Source organism: Bactrocera neohumeralis, chromosome 6 (genome assembly GCF_024586455.1).
Source record: "Bactrocera neohumeralis isolate Rockhampton chromosome 6, APGP_CSIRO_Bneo_wtdbg2-racon-allhic-juicebox.fasta_v2, whole genome shotgun sequence".
NCBI classification, from domain to species: Eukaryota; Metazoa; Arthropoda; class Insecta; order Diptera; family Tephritidae; genus Bactrocera; species Bactrocera neohumeralis.
Window position 1 is genome coordinate 30,186,867 of NC_065923.1, and position 24,519 is coordinate 30,211,385.

At 33.3% G+C, this 24,519-nt stretch overlaps 1 protein-coding gene across 1 annotated transcript in view; it reads right to left on the reverse strand.

The window, feature by feature from the left end:
* The window catches only part of LOC126761219 (proton-coupled amino acid transporter-like protein CG1139), a 32,334-nt gene extending 13,709 nt beyond the window's left edge, over positions 1–18,625 (reverse strand). Inside the window, exon 1 of the mRNA XM_050477206.1 lies at positions 18,124–18,625. The gene's annotated coding sequence lies outside the window, so the exon portion shown is untranslated. The remainder of the gene's footprint in view (positions 1–18,123) is intronic.
* Between the last annotated feature and the right edge of the window lie 5,894 nt (positions 18,626–24,519).

A 24,519-nucleotide genomic window follows, 5' to 3' on the forward strand; every position in this document is an offset into this window, starting at 1 on the left:
CACTTGAACAGTTTTGGTCCGATTTACGCATTTTTTGTCCTAAGCTGGCACACCTCAAATGCACTACTCTTGAAAAGTTTTAACCTGCTATATTAAGTGAAAAGTGAAAGTTTTAAATGGAATTTGAATTGTGTTATATGGTAAATAGGCGTGGCCGTAGTCCAACTTTTTCAATGTCAGTCGAATGCCGTATACTAAATTTGGTTGAAATCGGTTGGAGGGTTCTAGAAATTAGTGATTTCATCTGAAAGAGGGAAGGGTCACGCTCATCGTCTAATTTTGACCTTTCTCTGGCTGATTTAGTAAATGATACTTTATACTTTTTCAATTAATGGCATTTTGTGGGTGGGCCGATTATGCCCATTTATCATTCTTGACGGTAACTACATATGTTGATTAAAAAAAAAAACAAATTTTGTCAAAAAAAAAATTGAAGTATTAGCTTTTAACTAATTTAGAAATGAACTAGTTCACAAAGGAGCAAATTGTCTCTAATTATTTCATTCGACGTTTTAAGGGCATTGCCTACTTTCGCGTTCGAATGTCGAATCTATTTTTGACGACGGATTGAAAAAATACACATGATATTTGAAAAATACATACAAGAACTTGATTCCGATCGTTTAGCTTGTATGACAGCTATTTACTACAGTGGTCCGATATCAGCTTCTTGAGTAGAAAAAGATGTGGGAAAATTTTTAGATCGATATCTCAAAAACTGAGGGACTAGTTCGCGGGTGAACAGACAGACGGACATGGCTAAATCGATTTCAGGGTATAAGAAATGCAAAACTAGGCCATTGACGTCTTCTTGAACGCACCACTTCCGATGTGACGTAGTTGATATCTTAGTTAGGAAATTTAGCTTGAGTACCTTGAAAACAAAAAAAAAGAAATTATTGTGAACCAACATGTTTTCGCGTAAATCTTGTACAGGTAATCTTACTAGTTATGTCTACATTGGAAATATGAAAAAACGAATTTTTCCAATCGGAAATGTAGACCACCCTTTTAATTATTTTTCTCGAGACCAAAATCTCATAAATATCTTCGTAGCCTCTTTCAAAGTCATCTACCTGAGATATAAACTATTAAATAGGCTATCTTTGACTTAGAGTACTAACTTTAACTAAAATAATGTCAAAGTGACGTTTTATACAATCGTTCTTAGTTAACGATCTTATAGTGAAGCTATTTCTGCTATTTTTGTTTACAGTCGAACATATGTCGTTCCCATATTCATATTTTAACCAATGAAAATCGATTTTAATATAAAACGGAACGATCAAAATGCATTTCTTGTATGACAAACTTTTTTATTTCACAGGACGTTTTAACGAACCTTGACACAGATAATTGTCCAAAGCAACAATATAATCTCCGATCAAATATTAAGATACTCAAAGGGAACCGCGTGAATTCCGATAGCGTAATGACCAATTAGAACCCCTACAACTGGGGAAAGGCTAATCTTTCTAAGGATGAAACCTCTTGCGATCCACTTTGGGTCAAAAGGATCACTAATGACAGTAGCACAACGCATGAAGACAGCGAAGCATCAACCTGTATCCATCACCGCTCGTTAGCTTTTATACTTGTAGTCTTCGGTCGCTGCTGCACACAATTTTTTAGTTTCTTCTCCAAGTTGTATTCGAAAATGATTTTGAATATTCCCAAAAGGAAAGTTATGTACTATGGGAAATTTATTTATCTGTATTTTTTGTCCAGAAGTTCCTCTTTTCCGATATATTTATACCCTGAACAGGGTATATTAAGTTTGTCACGAAGTTTGTAACACCCAGAAGGAAGCGTCGGAGACCCTATAAAGTATATATATATAAATGATCAGTATGTTGAGCTGAGTCGATTTAGCCATGTCCGTCTATCTGTCTGTCCGTCCGTCCGTCTGTCTGTATATATACGAACTAGTTCCTCAGTTTTTAAAATATCGTTTTGAAATTTTGCAAACGTAATTTTCTCTTCAAGAAGCTGCCATACAAACTGAACGATCGGAATCAAGTTGTTGTATGGAAAGCTTTCACATTTGACAATGTCTTCACATTGGCATGGTTACAAGATATCTCTGAAGTCTCGAAATTTGAACGATATATATTATTTTCTGAATATTATTTTCAACAATGTAGTCTCCGAAGAAATTGTTCAGTTCGGCTTACTATAGCATATAGCTTCAATATAAACTGAACACTTAGTTACTAAAAGAAATGCACCTGTGAAGGGTATATTAGCTTCGGTGCAGCCGAAGTTAACGTTTTTTTTGTTTTTATATAACTATTATATATAAAAATGTCTTTGGTCAAACCCACAAAATTACGTTTTTTAACTGTAGCCACTATTTTCTAAGCGTCGCACTAAGTTTCTATTAAATACAATGTCTGAAAACTTAAAATCTACTACCCACTAGCAATTGCATATTATAATTTTTTTTTCGAAAACGTTATTTTAATGTGTGTTAGTTCAATTCTTCGAATATTGCAAATGATTTATGCACTCATGCATTAAATATCCACTCAGTTAAAAAATCTTTGCGACAAGCCCACAGTGAACAGAGAGTTCAATGTTCTTGGCCAACCTTCGTTGATGTCTAATCAATTCGAATTAATTGAAACCGATCAAAACACACAAGTACAAAGGCCGCAAATCCGTGCTCAGTTATTATAACTCAGATTTCATGAATGAAAAAGCGGCGATCTAAAGCGGCTTACAAGTAGTAGTTTTTTGAACCTGCCCATTAACAACCAGAGTTGCATGCTCGCATGCATGTGTAATTACTTTGGTATTTACGCCCAAGCGCACGGCAGTTTTAGCAGCGATAAATGTCAACTATGATTATTTTTATACCCAAACAAATATTTATTGCAGCGACAGTGGCGCTTTTTGCGGTTTTAGAGTCATGGTACGATTTATAAGCTGATTTTAGTCTTATATAGTGTCATAGTGCTCTTGAATCGGGTAATAGTGATTAAAAAGATATACTACATTAAATGACATTGAGAAGGTTTTGAACTTTGTTGAAGGTTAGGTTGCTGTCTGTGCTACTGTAACCTGATCTTGATTTCTGAATAAATATGGAAGCACAAAAGACATCCATTAACTGACTTTAAGGATTATAACGAGTGATACAAATGGAGGTACCTTTCTCCATAGCATTTTTTTGACAACTTGTGCAAGAACTGAACTCTTTTCCCAAGAGACCTCGCTTCGCTCTATGAGCTCTTGAAAAGTTCCAAGAAGATCCGACGTTTTCGAGTCAAATTTCGTGAAGCCCATTTCTGGCTCAATGGGTATGTAAACAAGCAAAATTGCCGCATATGGGACGAATAGCAGCTTGGAAAGATTCAACAGCTGCCATTTTATCCAGAGGAAACAACGGTTTGGTGTGGTTTGTGAGCCGGTGGAATCATCGGTCTTTATTTCTTCAAAAATAATGAGGGTGAGAACGTAACCCTTAATGGCGACCGCTATCGCGCCATGATAACCGACTGTTTGATGCCTGAAATTAAAGCTCGTGATCTCGGCGGCATTTGGTTTCAACGAGACGGCGTCACTTTCCACACATCGCATCAATCATTGGATTTATTGAAAGAAAACTTCGATGAGCAGATAATTTCACTTTGGTCGATTGGCCAACGTATCACATCGTCAGACTGTTTCCTATGGAGATTCAGAGCTTCGAGTAAAACATCACGCGTGTCTTTCGCCAGTTAAGAGTCGAAATGTAGTTAAAATGCTCGAACGAGGCATCGAAAATTAGACTCAACGGATGGATCTTCTGAGACGTAGCTGCGGCAAATATTTGAAAGAGATAATCTTCAAAAAATAAATTCTAAAAAATGTTCTTTCGAATGATACCTGTAATACACGTTCCCCATTAGATTTTAAGTTTCTGTGTGTTTTCTTTAAAAAAGTTTGGAGCCTCGAAATGGAACAGAATACGCACAGATCAAAGAAGTGGATTCATATATGTAGATCCACGACAGGCTTGTAGGTACAAATATTGAAGATTATTGCCAATCGAATGCTGGATTTAATATGCCAAATTAGTATTTCTACTATTAAATATTTAGTTACGGCCCTGAAAGCAACTACAATTTCCAAATATCTTGGCCATCCCAAAGTGTGAGGTTATAATCGCATTAGAGTGCACGGTAGATTATCGAAGACACATCAGGGTGATCGCACTTGGCACTTTGATAAATGATTTTCCAAACTATTTTGACACAAAGTAGCTAATTTCGTATAAATTAAAATTTTAATTGCAATCCGGTGTTGGTTGTGACTAGCTGAGACGGATCTATAAATATATGACCATATGTTCATGTGCTTAGAAAATATTATATAAATATTCGTCGCAGCAAAAAAAAAACCTAAAAAGTAAGAAACAGAGAATAAAAACAAACCGGTGAAAACCGGTTAAATTTTTGCATACATTTGTTGGCATTAATCTTGTCAAAATAGTCTAGCATTTAGTTTATGCGCAAGCGTGCTTATGCTTGTATACTTGTATGTACATATGTAAATGCTAAATTCATTGCCAAAGTGACCATTAGTTTGGCGAGTTATGTTGTCTGCTTTGCTATAAGTTCAAGTTGTTATTGTTGTTTGTTTTTTTTGCGATTTTTTTCTTGATTATTTTTTTTACGATTTTTTGTTGGTTTTTCTTTCTCACTTTTTTGGTTGCATTTTTAGTTTTTTTGTTTTACTTTGCAATTTATTTTGGTATTTCACTTTTCGATTTTTTTCACGACACTTTAGTTGAAATTCAGTGAATCAAGCGCCACTAGGCTGATAACTCTAGTATGCTTCATACATACAAACAGACATATATGAATACTATTTATCACCTGTTTAAATAGTCGTTGAGAGTTTGTTTATATTATTTTTTATCGAATTAATTTGCGTCTTACACATTTTTTTTGTAGTTTTTGTAGACTGGGTCATTCACGTTTATTGCTCTATCACCTAGTGTGGTATTACTTAGTGTAGTACGAATGAATAAATTAAATACTCAGAAACATGTGAATATTTACAAGCCACATTTATTGCTTTGTTTATTATGTAAATAAGGTAAATAGGTGTAAATTATGTTCGCGCCGATCATTATGGCCTACTCATTCAATTTGAACGCCCTCTGAATTTTCCGTTATTAGCCAATTTCCGTATTGCGAAAAATATTTACGTGTAAACTTATAAACTTTTCCGCTGTTGACACTTTACGTTTTTATGTTTGCATATTTATATACATATGTATGTACATATATGTATGTGTTTAGTTTGTATAACCACTAAAATATTCAACTTTTGTTGGAACAAAAAGTTGACTCAAATGTTTTTGTAAAATGTCATCCTTTTGCGTAATCAGTATTTTAGTCAACACTAAAAACTGAAACTGAAATTAGTTGTTGTAAATTTCTAACATCAACATGGACATAAGAACTTCTAATTAGAATAACGTGTGTCTTTAGATGTATTAGAACATTTATTTTTGATAGAATAAACATATTAATAAGATCTAATAATATGAATTATCCACACATTTTTGTATTCAATTGAAGGTTAATAACTGGTGATCCAAGTAGATGTACTTTTTTCAATAGCCTTTTTTTGACAGATCACGCTAGAGTCGTGTCAAGTCGCAATACTATCACTCATCTTGAGACCCAGCGTTCATTATTGGATAATATTCGATCGAATAGACCACGTCCAGTATGAAGTGAAGAAAATATAGCAGCCGTAGCTGAGAGAGTACACGAAGTCGTGGAGAGTCGATTCGGCGCCGTTTGTCGCAACTCGGATTGACGTATGGGACGACTTGGCATATTTTACGTCGAGATCTTAAATTGAAAGCGTACAAAATACAGCTTGTGGAGGAACTGAAGCCGCTCGACCTTCTCAAGCGACGTCCGTTCGCTGGATCCTGAAAAGTTCCTAGAAAATACAACGTTTTCGAGCTAAATTTTGTTCAGCGATGAGGCCCATTTCTGGCACAATGGTTCGTCAATGGCGACTCTTATCGTGCGATGATAACCGACTATTTGATACTCGTGATCTTGACGATTTATTGAGAGAACACTTGATAATAAACATTCCCATTAAGTTTGAAGTTTCTGTGTTTTTCCTTAAAAAAAATAGGGAACCTCGAAATGGATCACCCTTTAGTTAGAATGAACCGATTCAACTATGAACCAGTTTGTTCGATAACTTGTTGCCATTTTAAAGGTTGATTCATAAAGCCACCCTCATAGAAATGCCTGTTCCTATTGAAAAAAAACTAGCACAGTCGGTTTTCACAAGCTACTTTTGAGGCAAATATTTCATAAGTTAAATCATTCGCCCTAGACAGGAAAAGCTAGTAAGAATTTTAGGCCAGGACTTATAAGGTGAATGTATGAGAATCTCCCACACAAGCTCCGAGAGGTTCTGGTGATTTACTACCGACGTGTGTGGCCTTGCGTTGTACTGATGGAACACAATTACTCTTCTACTGTCCAAAGCTGGTCGCTTCTTGGCGAACGCTTCCTTCAAACGATCTAATTGCTCACAGTACACATGTGAATGAAGAGTTAGGCTTTTAGTGAAACAGCTCATAATAGATAATTCACTGTGAATCCCACCAAACACTTTGTACAACCTTTCTGACCATCAATTGTGGCTTGGCCACTGTTTACTTCGGCTCATTGCCACCTGACCCACTTTTCATCACAAGCCACAGTCCTCTTCCGAAATGGATCGATCGAAAGGGAAATTTCTCTATGAATAGGAATTCTAACAGCATTGCACTTGCGTCAGAAGACATGTTAGCGCAGGGTTACATCACACTAAGCTTTTATATTTATGTCTTTTCGTCTCGAGTATGTAGAGGTGTTATAAGTATCAATTATACTCTCAGTTGCAAAAAAGTTGGGTTTCATCTCCAACAATTTTCACCTATTAAATATACGATGATCAATTCGCCAGTATTAAAATTCATATCACGATTATGAAAGAAAAAGCAAGTGTCAATTAATTGGTAAACTAAAGCTCACGTTCTGAGAATGATCGCAGCCGGTTTAATATATTCACAATAATTAATAGAATAACCATTAAAACAGGGAAGTTATTAGACATACCTATTATATAAACTCATTAAATTTGTTTATTCCCTCAAAGCCAGACTCATTGTTGAGTAATACTTAAACGAAAATTAAAAAAAAAAAATCAATTATTTCACATAAATTATATTAAACTATTCAATAGAAAATAATAAAAATATGATATAAAACATTGTAGGATTCTATAAAATCTTATATAACTGGTATTTTAAGGGCTCTATCTCCTGTCAGATTTTTCGAATCATCTCTACATGCCTTGACTTTGACAGAAAAGCGTTTGGCTCTGGAATATTTCTGTTTTTATTTGAGTAATTTTGTAAAGTACTACTGAGGGCGACGATTAACAGTCAGAGCTCTTACTGGCATCTTTGGAATATCAGAAGGAGCAGTGAAACTCATTTTGAAAGATTATTTGGGTCTAAGAAAAGTGAAAGCACGATTTGTTCCAAAATCAATTTTTCGAAAAACAGCGTCGTCTTAACATCTGTGAAACAATGTTTTTCGATTATCAGGATATCATTAAACGAATTATTACTGGCGATGAGTCTTAGATCTATGCTTACGACCCGGTAACAGACGACCAATCGGCCGAACATCGTGGCAAAGGTGAGCCAAAGCCGAAAAAACCATGTCGAAGCAGGTCAAAATTTAAGGTTATGTTTTCAGTTTTCTTTGATTATCGAGGTGTGGTGCACTCCGGCTTCCTTCCGGCCGGCTGAACTGTCAACAAGGAATTTTATTTGAGTGTTATGTGTCGTTTGCGCAAAGCTATTTGTAACAAGTAAGGAAGGGCTAAGTTCGTGTGTCACCGAACATTTTATACTCTCGCATGATAAAGTGATAATCGAGATTTCATTATCCGTCATTTACATATTTTTCAAATACCGTATTTGTGTAAAGTTTTATTCCGTTATCATCATTGGTTCCTAATGTATATATTATACAAGGAAGGCATAAAAACAGGACCGAATTATGATCCGACAATTCTTGGTTTTTGCAGCACGATAATGCATCGCCGCATAGTGCATTCATTCTACGTGATTTTTCGCCAAATTTTCAAACAATATCGTGCCATAACCACCGTATTCGCCTGATTTAGCTTCGTGTGATTTTTATCTATTCAGCAAACTCAAACAACCGATCTGAGGAAACCGTTTTGAGTCAATTGAAGACACTAAACGTGAATGGGCATTGAAGGCTACGCCGGAAATTGACTTTTACAACTGTATCGCGGGACGACATAGATATTGCAGAATAAATTAAAAATTTTAATATTATGAACAAAGTCTTACTATTTTTTGCTCATATGTTCATTGAGTTCTCACATAGTTGGTAAGTGGTGATTTATAAAACAAGTTATCGATTAGTCATGATTTTTTTCGATTCTGATTAACTAGATTGACAAGTCATAAATGCATCAGGGATAGTTTTCATGAAAAGAAATTTTATTTTAAACGCAGTTCCTTTACGACTAACTGGTTTTTAATTTTAGATACAATCTGAACTAATCAACGAGTGAGTCAAAGAAATTTATAACCTCTAAGTTTATGAGTAATTTTCTCTGCTGTCGAAATCATATGAGTGGGATTTATTTGAGAACACATAAAATATCTTGTAAACTTAGTTTAAATGTTTGACTATAAAAAAATAAAATAATTTATGAATACTATATAGGAAGAAGAAACAAAGGTCCACGAAAAATACACTAAGTAAAATACATGCAAACATATGCAAGAACACAAAAAAGTAATTAAATTTTACAATCGAACAATTAAACTAGAAACAAAATTCAACATAAAATTCATTGTCAGAGCTTTATTATATGCGTACATATTTATATGTACGTAATTGAAAATATAAATTTGTTATGGCCACATTTCCATATGTAATGCTGTGAGCGAGTGCGTGTTGTACACGGAAGTGAATGCAACAAGCTGAAAGCCTAATGAAAAAGCGTTTGAAAACCTGTTCAAGCCAAGCAATTAAGTAACATCGATTTAAGCTAATGAATTGGGTCAAAGGAGAATCGAATTAGTGATTATGACATTGAAAAGAAATATATGCCATATGTGTGTATGTATGTGTTAGAAACAATGATTGAATATTTCCAGTTTAACGATAATTAATAGCCAGCTATTTGGGAAACAAAGAAGAGTGGTGTTAAGAACGATTCGCGTCATTAAACATACATACATTAGGGTGGAGGCATATGTAGTGTAAGATGGATTAAACTGAGCTTACATAGATTTTGATTATTTTTTTTGCTTATTGCTTTAATTATAGCATAAAATAGTTTAATAAATATGAATAACTAATATTTATAAAGCTGTGATGTAGATATTTGAGACTATATCACAGTGGTGTCTTTTGGACGTAACCTATTTAGAACTTGATGCTGCTCGATATTGTCACTCAAATGAAAGGAAGAAGTAGCGAAGTGGGAGAAGAAGAGGGAGGGTGATGAAACTACTTATAAAGAGAACTGCTGATACCTTTTTTAATTAAGGCCCTGTTTAATTTAGTGAAATAAGACTTAAGTCCGGTCGTTCGAAAAGCGGAAATATGATTAGATTACTCAACAGAATTTTCTACGCAGCAATCATGTTTCGAATTGAAAAGAGTTTTCAATTCTAATCTTATCTATAATGGTTTGACCGCCTTGCTTTATAATTCAGACCAAAACTTGTTTCGATTATGCCGACTAGCACAAGGAACAACATATAATTTAGCACTGGCCTGAGAACTTTAACAATTTTGATAGTTATTGCATACTTCAAATATTTGTTCAAGATGCCGAGATTTCCTTTGTGAGGTTCAAACTACAATATATTGTTTACTAAGGGATTTTTAAACTTATTTTAATAATTTACTTCTAACGGCTGATTAATTTCGAGGCTCCCTACTTTTTTAATGAAAAAAGAGATAAACTTCAAATCTAACGGGGAACGTGTATTACAGGTATCATTCGAAAGAACATTCTTTGGAATTAAGTTTTTGAAAATTGTCCCTCTCAAGTGATGGCCGCGGCTATGTCTTAGATAATCCATCCGTTGAGTCCAATTACCGATGACTAGTTCGAGCATTTCGGCTGGTAACTGGCGAATGACACACGTGTTGTTGTGCTCCAAGGCCTGAATCAAAGCATAGACCTTAGAATTTTCATATCCCTACAGGAAAAACTATAACGGTATGATATCACTTGATCTTGGTGACCAATCGACCGACCCAAAACTTAAAATCATCTGTTCACTGAAGCGTTCTCTCAATAAATCTATTGATTTATGCGATGTGTAGGGAAGTGGCGCTCACGAGCTTTCATTTCAGGCCTCAAATGGTCGGCTACGTCGCCGAGCGGCTTCAGTTATTGCACAAGTTGTATTTTGTATGCTTTTAAGTTAAGATTTTGATTTGCTGCGAACAGCGCCGAATCGACTCTCCATGGCCTTCGAGTAGACTCTTAGCTACGGCTGCTATATTTTCTTTACTGCGTGCTGGACGTGGTCTATTCGGTCGAATATTATGCAATAATAAATGCTGGCTCTCAAGATGGGTGATAGAACGTAAATTTGTTATAAAGTTGAACGATTTGTAAACGTTATTCAAGCGTAAAACTTTCGTTGATGAAGTACCAAACAATACTGAACAAAAAATAACATGACAGTTTGATATAACTCATGCGTGATCTGTCATAAAAAAAGCTATTGAAAAAAGCACATCTACTTGGATCAACCGTTATATATAAACGAACGGAATGATGGTAGAGGACTGGGTGCATGTAGTTGTACAATGCCCAATGTATTCGGACTTTAGGGATCTGGGTGGTATGGAGATTAGCTGGACTAATGGGCGTTAAGATGTTAGCGGTGTGATCTCCACTAGTCGAAATGCTGTTCAGTTAGGGTCCTTTGGGCGTGAGTTGTTTAGGCGGCGAAGGCGTTTACCTGAATATTAGGGTTATTTTTTTGTGTGAATGGTATGTATGTATAATGTGCGCATGGGGTCCAACAGTTGGTAGTAGTTTCGGCTACGAGGTCTAACCGGGGACTAAATTCTGGTACCGCGGAGAGCAGGAGCCCTTGGAGTTTACTGCAACCTGTTCATACAGACTGGCCCCCGTGGAGGATCGTGGTGATTGTAGATAAAACTCGAATGCGGGAAGAACTGACACTTTGTCAGTTGAATATGAAACCAGGTGCCGGACACAAAGTACGGCAGAGGTTCTAGATGGGCCTTGAACTCTACCAAGGTAGTTAGTGTGTCCATTCTACACGGAATGCCAAGTTACTGAAAACGCCTGGCAAATCTTTGGCAATTATGCAAGCTCCAAAGAAACTGTTCAGATCGGATATAGCTTACAAACAGAACGATCGGATTCAGTTCTAAGAAACTTTTTGGGTTTGTGCAGGGTATTATAGCTTCGGTACAACCGAAGGTAACGGTTTTTTAAGTTTTCTAAATAAGCGTCAGTAATCTTAAAAATTACTTTTGGAAGTAGGCGATTCAATATCTTCGGGGAAAGAATCATGTATTAATTTTTGTTCAGATTAGCAAGTGATCTTCAGTGATGTTTGCTCAATTATATTACGCTTCTCTCTTTGCTGCTGGAATCTGTTTTCGCATATTATATAATAATAAAATTAGTTTCTAAAGTCAATAAAAATAATTCCATTTTCTACAATAATTTGTCAATTGAGCCATTTACATTAGCACAACTTGTGTCTTTCCTTCCTTTCACATGTCAAATATTTGAAAAGAGATAGCGCGCAGAGATATTCTTTTGCTCACATATATTCTACTTCTATCTTCATTGTAAATTTTTCCAAATCCCTCAGAACAGGAAGATCTTCATCAGTTTAAATAATAACGAAATTACTTAAGTAGTTTGTTTGCAAAGAAAATATTTAAGAAAGTGAAGTAAAAGCAAATTTTAGATAAAACGTTCGGATTTTTCTTATTTAGCGTTTTTCAACGTACCTTCAAGTTAAAAAAAAAAAAAACACAACAAAAAATAGCAATGTCAAGGGGAAGGCCGCACCGTCAGCAGTCATTACTCAGCGGCAATAAAAGTAATTTGCGTTTGTGTGTCTTAACCACTGCACTTAAGTGAACGGATTAGCGTTTTTAAAGGTGATAAAAGTTAATGTTTAAATGACGCGGCGTTTTCTGACAAAGTGATAAGATTTAGACAAACAGACGCGAAGTGTTCTTATAAGTTTGGACGTTGTAAGCTGCGCAAAGAAGCCATAAGCTACTGAATATATTAAAGTGTCGATAGAATGTGTTATATACTCATATACATATATGCATGTTTTTATATACATATATAAGGTTTGCTTATCATCGCTTCTGCATGCGTTTGCACTTTTTCTTCTTTCTTCATGTTGCATAATCACAAACGCAGAACGAGCAAAAACGTGAATTTAAGCAAAACAACCCGTTTTTCGAGCAGCTACTAATCAAAGCGTTTATATTTTGTGCTATTAAGTCACATTTAGCGCTTCAAAACGGCACGAGCAAACATATCTCGAAGCATGTACATATGTATGTGTATGTATGAGTGACTGACCGCCACCCACACACAAGCGAGCGAGAGATATGAGCACATCTGTGTATATGTATATAGGCATTGTATCGCACATTCGTAATTATATACCATATAGATGTATGTATTACATGTTGTCAACCATGTTATGAGCGCAGCTTAAAGTCTGCGATCAGCTCGGCTCATCTCGAATTGCGGTTAATTTAATGGCGTCACTAATGTGCACATTGATAAAAATCGCTGTTTGAAGCGCGAAATCTGACAGCTATATTTAGTCAGTGGTTTTTATTGCAATTGTTGTTGTTGTTGCGCTTGTGATTTACGCACAATTTCCGTTTCCGTTGTTATTCGCACACTTCGCAGCCAGGAAAAACAAAGCGAAATATATTTTTACTTTGTGTTCGATGGTCTTTGCAATAAAAGCGTTGAGTTTATATATTTATATGTATGTATGTATTTATATTATATATGTTGATCACTTTATTTGCAATTATTCTTAATAAATCTTAGACTAACTAGCATGACGCAGATATATTTATATTACATATGGCCATATATTATATGGATATATCTAAATAAATACAAAAGTAATGAAAATGTATTGATACAGGAATGTCGCGTATACGCAGTGCTGGCTCAGTGGGGCAATGCTATTGATATATTCACTTACATATAAACAAATGACGATATGTACATTTGATATATCGTCACCTAAAATGCAAAATAACGTAACATTACTTTTCATAAGTTTACAGGCGAAGAAAAAACTACAATATACATATCATAGAAATCACTCATATTGCAACAAAATTTGAGTTTTGGTTATAAAATGGTTATATCTGACAGCGGAAGCTGAAAATTAATGCTACATGTGTATGTACTTATATTATATGTAAATAATATGATGTAGTGAATCGTAAAAAACAAAAAAATAAATTTCAATTTTTTTGATGATACGTTGTTTTGCATTTTAGGAAATTATATACATATATATGTATATATATATATATATATATTTTTTTAAGATATGAGAATTTTTAATTTTTTTAATTACATTTTCTAATTTTTTTATTTTAGTTTTTTTCAAATTTTTTTATTTCTTTTAATCTATTTCAATAAAAGTTATTTTAACAAAATTGTTCTATTAATGCTCGCATTACTGTTAGGTTTCTATAACAATAAAAAACGAGAAAATTAAAGTCTGTACTTCCAAATCAATGAAATTCTTATACATTTTCTTCAAACACATTTGGAATTATTGCCATTTCTTAGGGGAGCAGTGTAAGTCAGTACACCATAAATATCTAATAAACCATTTTTAAAGTAAAATTAAAATCTAAAATCGTGTTTTCTTTATGTCTTATTAAATTCTCTCTAGGTTTCGTAGCCTAGTTAAAGCCTTGAGGACTTGTACGTTTGAAGCGTTCTAGGCTAAGTGCGCCGTCTTTAAATGCGTTTTTCTCGAAACTGTGTTTTTGAAGTCGGTTGACAAGATTTCTCGAGAACTACTTAAGCGATCTTCATGAAATTTTACACAGGTCTTGGAGATACAATTCTTTAAGACTTGGTTGAAGATTTTTTTTTTGGATTACAACTATTTGGAAAAAAACTGTGTTACGAAATTTTCACTGAAATTGTAAAATTTCTGTAAAAATGTTTGCCAAAAATTCAATTTTCATTTTTTTTTCCCTCGGCCAAGTTCTCAGTTAAGATTTTAACTAAAAGACATATTTTTCACTTCTGATGACCCTATAAGAAGTTATGCTGCCAATGTGGGCGCATCTGTTTTCCGAAGGGTTGCCGGAAATGGCCTCGCAATTTGAGTTTAAAATATCTTATTCTAAAAATTTCAGAATTTCTTTGTTAATAGTGTGTGTTTGTAACAAAAAATTCTATTAAAATATTTCATTTTTTATATAAGAAAAAAATTTTGAAAAAAGGCTGTTTTTTACCTGAGGAAACCCATGTAATCGCTTAAGTTTTTCGGTTATAATTTTTTTTATTGAATCATAAAGTAAAAAGGATAGGGTTATTATGAAATAATCGGACAAATGGCCGCCTCAGCTATATTATAAACAAATTGAAAGGTATACCTGGAATTTGATATGTTAAAGAGCGCTCGTTTGGATTACCTAAAGAGGTCGCTAGTAACAATTTGAAAGGACTTTATATACAAGTTGACAGTTTTCTTCTTGACCAGATGACGTATTTTACATATTTCAAAAATACCGAGTACATACTGCAATTCAAATGAATATTCGGTCATTTAAAGGCAACAAGTGAATGAAGAAATGGAGAGTAGTGTTTAAAAACCGGATCACTGACACGAACTAATAAAGAGAGGTTCGGACTAGTTAAATTCACTGAGGAAAATTTGGGAGCATTTTTTTTAGAAAAGCATGTTTAGTATGATATTATTAAAAAATTAATATAAGAAATGTTTTTTTGTGTGCAAAGAAACACAAACATTTATTTTTTTAATAATATTTTTTTAATAATATTTGTTTTTTGAAATTCTTATACTAATAATAGCATTATATTTCTTATTACATTTATATTTTCATTTAACTGTAATAATTTGCCACACCTAACCTCCATATCCAAGTGAAATTTCAAACAATCGGCACTTGTTTTTAGATTTAAAATATTTATGATCGGTGTAAATCACCGTCTCTGCCCTTAGCACTACTTTCCATCGCCTCATTTGTAGCCGTTAATCACAGCAGTTCTAACTAGTGTCAACTGTGATTTATGTATGTATGTAAGCTACACTTTATTTGGCACATAAACACGCGTGCTCTGACCTATAACTTACAATTCACGTTGCAGACAGGCGTGTGCACACACACATACAACCATGAGACCAACGCTTGAATGCGGTTAAATTTAACAGTTACAGCAATGAGCAACATTAAAATTTAATACAAATTTAATATGCTTGCATACTTGTTGTTATTGTTTTTTTTGTTTTTGCACAGTATTACTAAGCTGTGAACTGTGTGTAATAATTGAAATGGGCAGAATAAAGATGGAAAAAATGTACAATTAACAATTTTAAAAATTATTTTATTAAAAAAGATTAAATTAAAAAAATAAAATTTATAAAAAAATACACTATTAAAAAATAATATCAAATTAGATAATTGATAAATTAAAAAGAAAAAGTTAAATCTATTAAATTGAAAACTATAAAAATAAAATTAGAAATATAATAAAATAAATAAAAATAAAATTAAATTAAATATCTAGAAATTTAAAAGAATCCTAGAAATAAAAAAAAAAAAACTAAAAAAAATAAAAATTAAAAAAAAAAAAACATTAAAATTAGTAAAGAAATTTAAAATAAAAAAATAAAACAATTAAAAAAAAAAAAAAAAAAAAAAAATTAATTATAAAAAAAAATTAATAAAAAATAAAAAAAAAACAAATAATAAATAAATTAAACCACGAAAAACCCTATATTGTAAAAAAAATTAACATCGAACATTCAACATCATTTAATAACGTTATAAATTAAATTTTCAACAAAAAAATAAATTAAAACAAAATAGTAGCGAACATCTAAAATGGAAAATAAATTAAAAAAAAAAAAACAAGAATAAAAAAATAAAAAATAATAACTTTTGTAGGTTAAAGTAAAAAAAATTAAAAAAAATTCAAAAAAATTATTTATAAAAATTTATAAATTTGACTAAAACTAAAAATTAAAAAAAAAAAAAAAAAAATTTATAAAAAAATAAAAAAAAAAAAAAAAAAGAAATAATAAAATTAAAAAATAAAAATTTAAATAAAATTTAAAAAATTTGCTCTAAATATTATATATATAATATTTTAAAACTTTTTAATATAAAAAAATTAAAATAAAATTCTTAAAAAAATCAAAACAATATATATCGTCAAATTAAAAATAAAACATTTAAATAAAATTGGCATGAAAAACACGAAATAAAAAACATATATAAATTTTTAATATTGTTTAAAATTGGTTTAATGTATCTGATCGCAGAACCTGAAAATGTTGGAAATAAAATATTATGTATGTAATTTTGAAAAAATTCAATAAGACACTCAATTTCGAATTTTTTGATGATACGTTATTTTGCATTTCAGATGACGATATGTATATTTGAAAAATCCACTGCTTTTAAAATAAAAAAGACATTGTTAAAAAGTATAATAGATTTCAGTAATCCGCTGTTCTAAAATTTTTAACATTATTAACTAAAACTAAAATAAAATTCTTAAAAAAAAACTAAAAAGTGTATATATTTTAAAGTCTAGTGTTTTAAATTTCTTTTAACTAACTTTTCTAACTAAAATTAAAATAAAATTCTTAAAAAAGGATAAAAATTAATATATTTAAATAATTAACTGCTTTTAAATTTTTTGTAAATAACTTTTCTAACTGAAATTAAAATTAAAAAATTCTTAATTAAAAATAGATTCATAAAGTTTACTTCTTTTAAAATTTTGTTTAACTAACTTTTCCAACTAAAATTAAAATAGCATTCTTAAAAAATATTAATTTAAAAATTTTCTAACTAAAGTTAAAGTAAAATTCTTAAAAGATAAAAAAAAATTAAAAATAAATTTCAAAAATCCACTACTTTAAATTTTTTCTAACTAACTTTTTTAACTAAAATGACAATAAAATTCTTAAAAAAATAAAAAAAAACAGAAATTAAAATTCCAATATCAAAAAATTAAAAAAGCTATATACATACGTACATATGTATATATACATATACAAATTTCACTTCTTTTAAAAATTTTCTAACTCCAAAATTCAAATATTCACAAAAAAATCATAAAAAGACTAATTACAAATAAAAATTTAATTTATAATAACACAAGAAAAATTAAAAAAAAAACACAAAAAATAAAAAAATAAAAATTTGAAGAAAAAATTCTTACAAATAAAAATTTAATTTAAAATGTCACAAGAAAAATTAAAAAAAAGACAAAAAAATAAAAAAAAATTCTGCAGAAAATTTAAAAAAAATCCACTGTTTTAAAAGTTTTGCTTACACCATAAAAACAATAAAATTCCGCAAATTCTTTCTTTGCCTCGTTTCCAATCGTAAACTTTACACCTCAATAGTAACAACTGTGCCGAAAAACCTTCGAAGGCCTTCATAAAGTACGCGACTGCAAGCAATACTTGCTGCGGGTATGGTAACAATGCTTAGAGTTGCCAGCAGCTGGGCTGTGCATTGGCGCGGAATTAATGCGCTGAAATGCCAATTTTAATTGCAGTCAATAATTAGCTGATGTTTTGCGTTGCAGCTTTGAATTTTTATTGCAGCGATTGCAGCAGTTTTTCTATTTCTACCAATTACTTTGTGCTTAAATGTATTTTATATATGTATAAGTGTCTTTGTGTGTGTAAGTGCAAGTTTTTGTATTTTTAATCAAAGCGCTAAATATTTTGCGCGAGTATTTTTCGTTATAAGCTCAAATATATTCAATTACCTTTCGAATTGTTAACAAATAGCGTTATTGTTGTTGTTGCTTTTTGCGGAAAAAATTTCGTGTTGTTTTTGCGAATTTTCACTTTTTTACACTTTTCTTTGTTTTTCCACACCTTTTTACGCGTTTTCAACTCAACTTTTTTCTATAAATTAACAGTCTTTTGTTGTTGTTGTTGTTGTTGCTCTTTTTGTTTGCTTTACTGTGACTTGGTTGTTCTAGTTATTATCACACTCTGATCTCAACTGCTCAAATTAATTTTTTTTAACTATTTAGATATGCATATAAACACATATATGTGTATGTATGTATGTGTGCTTATGTATTTAGGTATATGTGTGCGTAGACCGCCTGCACTTGTATATAAACACCGTTCCGTTGTATGTTTGCTTTTATATATGCCTAGTTCGGTAGTTGTGTGTATGTATGCGTTAACCAAAACTGAATCTCCGAATTTGATCTGATCTTGTTGGCCGCTCGTTAACGACTAAATCCAATTCACATTGAGCCACTGCGTTTTAAGTGACGACTTGAAAACTGCCGCAAAGAATCGGCGCGCAGCGGCGCAACGCGCTACATTGCGCTTTTACTTTGGTTTAGTGGGTAGTTAAGTGCGCGCACATACACAAACACGCATACAAAAATACACACACACATAAAAGATCATGATATACATATATACACACACCTGTTCGTGCGTGTATGCGCTTATACTCGTGTGTACATTTCATATTTGTGCTCGGCGCGTATTGCGGTATATAGTTTTGTTTGTGTAAATGTACATACATACATACAAACGCGTACATATGCTTTTGACAGCTTTTGTACTTGTACTTTTGTAATTTGCATCACTCACGAGCACAATAAACAGTCATACATACATACATCAGCGCTACATACATCTATAGTGGCATGAAAATGCACTTGTATGTATGTTTGCGCGTTTGTGGTTATATTTCGAAGGTGTAATTTTCGTGAATTTGCACTGACAACTGTATTAGGGTCGGTCCATTTTGTCAATTTATAAATATTTGTGCGCTTTTAATCAAAAAACAGCCATAAATTTGCGCGCACGCTCGGTAGATTTGCATGCAATCACATATATATGCATCTGTATGTATGTTTGTGTGCTTTGCGTGGCTGCCGAATCGCGACAGATCGCACTTTGGGTGATGTGAAAATTGTGCGCCGAGTTCGCGATTATTTTCTCAATATAAATACAAACACAAATGTATTATTAATATATGTTAAGTTCTTAGAAATATATGTACTATATATACATATTATGTACATACATAGTAACAAATTATTGAAAATTTCTGATTAACAATTGAAGAATTTTTAGAAATATTATGCGTTAAAATTTTACCAGAAACCAAAAACAAGTAAGGAAGGGCTAAGTTCGGGTGTCACCGAACATTTTATACTCTCGCACGATAAAGTGATAATCGAGATTTCATTATCAGTCATTTACATATTTTTCAAATACCGTATTTGTGTGAAGTTTTATTCCGCTATCATCATTGGTTCCTAATGTATATACTCTTATTATTCAGAGAAGGCATCAGATGGAATTCAAAATAGCGTTATATTGGAAGAAGGCGTGGTTGTGAACCGATTTCACCCATATTTTGTACATGTCATCAGGAACATACCGAATTTCATTGAAATCGGTGGAGTAGTTCCTAAGATATGGTTTTTGGTCTATAAGTGGGCGACGCCACGCCCATTTTCAATTTTTAAAAAAGCCTGGGTGCATCATTTCTTCCGTAAAATTTAGTGTTTCTGACGTTTTTTGTTAGTCGGTTAACGCACTTTTAGTGATTTTCAACATAACCTTTGTATGGGAAGTGGGCGTGGTTATTATCCGATTTCTTCCATTTTTGAACTGTACATGGAAATGCCTGAAGGAAACGACTCTATAGAATTTGGTTGACATAGCTATAGTAGTTTCCGAGATATGTACAAAAAACTTAGTAGGGGGCGGGGCCACGCTCACTTTTCCAAAAAAAATTACGTCCAAATATGCCCCTACCTAATGCGATCCTTTGTGCCAAATTTCATTTTAATATCTTTATTTATGGCTTAGTTATGACACTTTATAGGTTTTCGGTTTTCGCCATTTTGTGGGCGTGGCAGTGAGCCGATTTTGCCCATCTTCGAATTTAACCTTTTTATGGAGCCAAGAAATACGTGTACCAAGTTTCATCATGATATCTCAATTTTTACTCAAGTTGCAGCTTGCACGGACGGACGGACGGACAGACAGACATCCGGATTTTAACTCTACTCGTCACCCTGATCACTTTGGTATATATAACCCTATATCTGACTCTTTTAGTTTTAGGACTTACAAACAACCGTTATGTGAACAAAACTATAATACTCTCCTTAGCAACTTTGTTGCGAGAGTATAACAAGTAAGGAAGGGCTAAGTTTGGGTATAACCCGAACTCTTGGAACTTACAAGGATTAAAGCCATGCGCACCGTGAAAAGAAAAACACCCTCTGTCAATGCCATGCCACATTTTGTTCAGCGATGAGGCTCATTTCTGGCTCAATGGCTGCGTAAACTAGCAAAATTGCCGCAGTTAAGACGAAGACCAACCTGAAGACATTCAAGAGTTGACATTTCATCCAGAAAAAAACAATGGTTTGTTGTTATTGGTCTATATTTCTTCAAAAATAGTGCCGGGAGAACGAAACCGTCAATAATGACCGTTATCGCGCCATGATAACCGACTATTTGCTGCTAAAATTGAAGCTCGTGATCTCGCGACATTTGGTTTCAACAAGATGGCGCCACTTCCCACACACCGCATTAATCAATGGATTTATTGAGAGAACACTTCGTTGAGCAGATAATTTCACATTTTGGGCCAGTCAATTGGTCACCGAGATCGTGTGTTATCATACCGTTAAATTTATTCCTGTGAGGATATCTAAAGTCTAAGGTCGATGCGGACAATCCCACTTCGATTCAGACCTTTGCGCAAGCCATCATGCGTCTCATTCGCCAGTTACCAGTCGAAATGCTCGAACAAGTCATAGAACATATGTAGTACTCAACGGTTGGAGCATCTGAGACGGAGCCGCGGCCAACATTTAAAAGAGATAATTTTCAAAAAATAAGTGCTGAATAAAGTTCTTTCAAATGATAGTAAACATTTCCCATAAATTTGAAGTTTCTGTGCTTTTTTTCAAATAGGGAACCTCGAAACGGATCACTCTTTATTAGCAAGAAAGTATTTTCTCTGAATTTTAATTGTATATCCCATACGTTGACCGATATTTTTGGTCAAAAGTCAACCATAGATACTGGTCCACAATTCGGTAACTAGGGGCTTGGTTGGATTTGGAATTGTATTACGTTATATTAATTACTTCTTGATTTGTGTACTGAAAATAGAAAGAATCAAATGGAATTTAAAAATTTTCCCTATGAAAAGTGGGGTTGTATTTAGATTTCGCCCTATTTCGCACTGTGTGATAAGAATATGAGAAGAATGCCAAGTTCTAAAATTAGTCGAAATCGGTCCGTCGGGTCACGAGTCATCATATACGATCTCAGAGGTTAAATTTAATATTTATTAATTGTGTTGCGTTTTAGTGTTTTTATTAGTTCCGTTATATGGAGAGTGAGCAGGGTTATCTTCCGATTTCACCCATTTTTACACTGTCCGTAGGAGATCTTATAATATTTGTGCTGGGCAAATTTGGTTCTTGTTGCTTTAGTGTACATTAAGCTTAATAAATGGGCCACGCCCACTTTTAAAAAAATGTTTTCCCACACATAGCGCGGGGCACTACAGTTTCCTGTCCCAATTAGAGTTTCATATCTTAATTTAGTGCTTAGTTATGACACTTTTTATGTTTCCGATTAATGGCGTTTTGTGGGCGTGGCATGGTCCGTTTACGCTCATCTATGACAGACAGACAGCTTGCCCGGACAGATGGACGGACAGACAGACAGTCACCCGGATTTCAACTTTTCTCGTCATCCTGATCATTTATGTACACATAACCCTATATCTATCTCGAATAATAAACTAGTAGTAGTTTTTTTCGTATACCACACACAGGGTTGCATTTTATTATCACCACAAAACTTTTGCTGCAATATCATTACTAATTGCTGTGATTTTCGCAGTATGCTAAATGGTTCGAATTACTCTCTTCCAGACACACAACTAAACTGCTCGTGCAATTATTAATTACTAGCGACTGAGTGTACGAGGGCGTATGAATAAATGCCAAGTATTAGTATAAGTAGAATTGCAAATTCTTAGTACATAGACAATACAGTTAGAAAATTTGTGTTTCAAACTGCGACTGTTACTTGCAATTTCGATGACTTGGTGGCGACTAATCACTTCATCTTATAACATACTAGTGACGCTTGTTAAAGAAGTTTATTGAGTCAGTGAGAGTAATTAAATAAGATTTGTATCGGGCAGGCCAAATTGATGTTCACATTTCTGCAAGACTGAAATTTGAGAACTTGTCCGTTAGTGGCAATCTCAATTAGTTTTTAGGACTTATAAAACCTTCTTAGTGAAATTCAAATTCCACTTCTGTTTCTAAACCTGAAGCAATGCCTCAGCATTTTCCTTAAATGAAGAGTACATACTGAATCATTTTAAATTGTGACAAAAAAGCACCCGGAAATTATAGTTAAATTCCTCAGGTAAATGCTTTGCTAAGTTGGTAGGAATGACCTTATTACTATGCCAAATATGAGCGCGATCTGTGGACCAGTTTGTTTACAGCAGCTGCTTAAGTCGGTACACCTCAGTGCGATGCGATTTTTACAATGGAAAAAAATATCGAAGAAAGAGTTTTTCTAAAATTTTGTATTTCTAAGCAAATTTCGTGTGCGGAATCCTTGCGAATGTTGGAAAAGACTTACGGTGATTCAGTTTTATCAAAAACACAAGCCTACGAGTGGTACAAAGCCTTCAAAGATGGTCGAGAGATCGTTGAAGACATGCCTCGTTATGGACGACCTTCGATCACTTCAACTGATGAGAATATTGAAAAAGTGAAGCATATTGTGCTGGAAAGTCGTCAGGCAAGTGTTAGAGAGATGATAAGGGAGCTTGACATTTCCCACGAGTCCGTTCGAATGTTTTTGGTGGATATTTTGGGTATGAAACATGTTCTTGCTCGACTGGGCCCGATAAAGCTGAATTTTTTTCAAAAAGATTACGATTGTGACCAAATTTAAAGTTAAGAACGCAAAGAATACCATCTATCAACCACCGTATTCACCAGATCTGCCTCCGTGTGTTTTTTCTTCTCTTTCTCCAAAATTAGCTAAAGGTGCTAAAGGCCATCCCAAAAATTGTTTATGAAAAGTGTTTCGAGGACTGGAAAAATCGTTGGCATAAGTGTATTACATATGTTGAGGATGACTTTGAAGGCGATAAACTAAATATTAAATATTTATACCCTGAACAGGGTATATTAAGTTTGTCACGATGTTTGTAACACCCAGAAAGAAGCGTCGGAGACCCTATAAAATATATATATAAATGATCAGTATGTTGAGCTGAGTCGATTTAACCATGTCCGTCTGTCTGTCTGTCCGTCCGTCTGTCTGTCCGTCTGTCTGTCTGTATATATACGAACTAGTCCCTCAGTTTTTAAGATATCCTTTTGAAATTTTGCAAACGTCATTTTCTCTCCAAGAAGCTGCTCATTTGTCGGAACGGCCGATATCGGACCACTATAACATATAGCTGCCATATAAACTGAACGATCGGAATCAAGTTTTTGTATGGAAAACTTTCACATTTGACAATGTATCTTCACCAAATTTGGTACAGATTATTTTCTAAGGCAACAATGTAATCTCCGAAGAAATTGTTCAGATCGGTTAACTATAGCATATAGCTGCCATACAAACTGAACACATAGTTACTAACAGAAAATGCACCTGTGAAGGGGTGCAACCGAAGTTAACGTTTTTTCTTGTTTGTGTTTTATTTACAATTTCCGGGTACTTTTTTGTCACATTATACATATATCGAGCGACTTTTAGATACTTGTGGCACATAAGCTATGCTAACCCTTTTCTCAACTTAAAATTGGGCTCATTATAAAATCAGTTTTCCACTGGTTGCCGGTTAGGTACATATGCACCTAAGATTTCGGATGCATGTGAGAAGAGTTAAATATTACCCACATTTTGAGAGTGTGCAGAAAATGTTCATATTGACATACAGACTCAAGTGAGATTAGATTAAGTTGCCAAAAATTTCTCCACATGAGTAATTTAATTGTGATCTTAAAAAAGTTAAGCAAATATACTATGTACACATATGTATGTATATATACTATAATGGTTTTTATTTTATTTGGTAAATTCATAACTATATAGTAAACGATCACATCTTG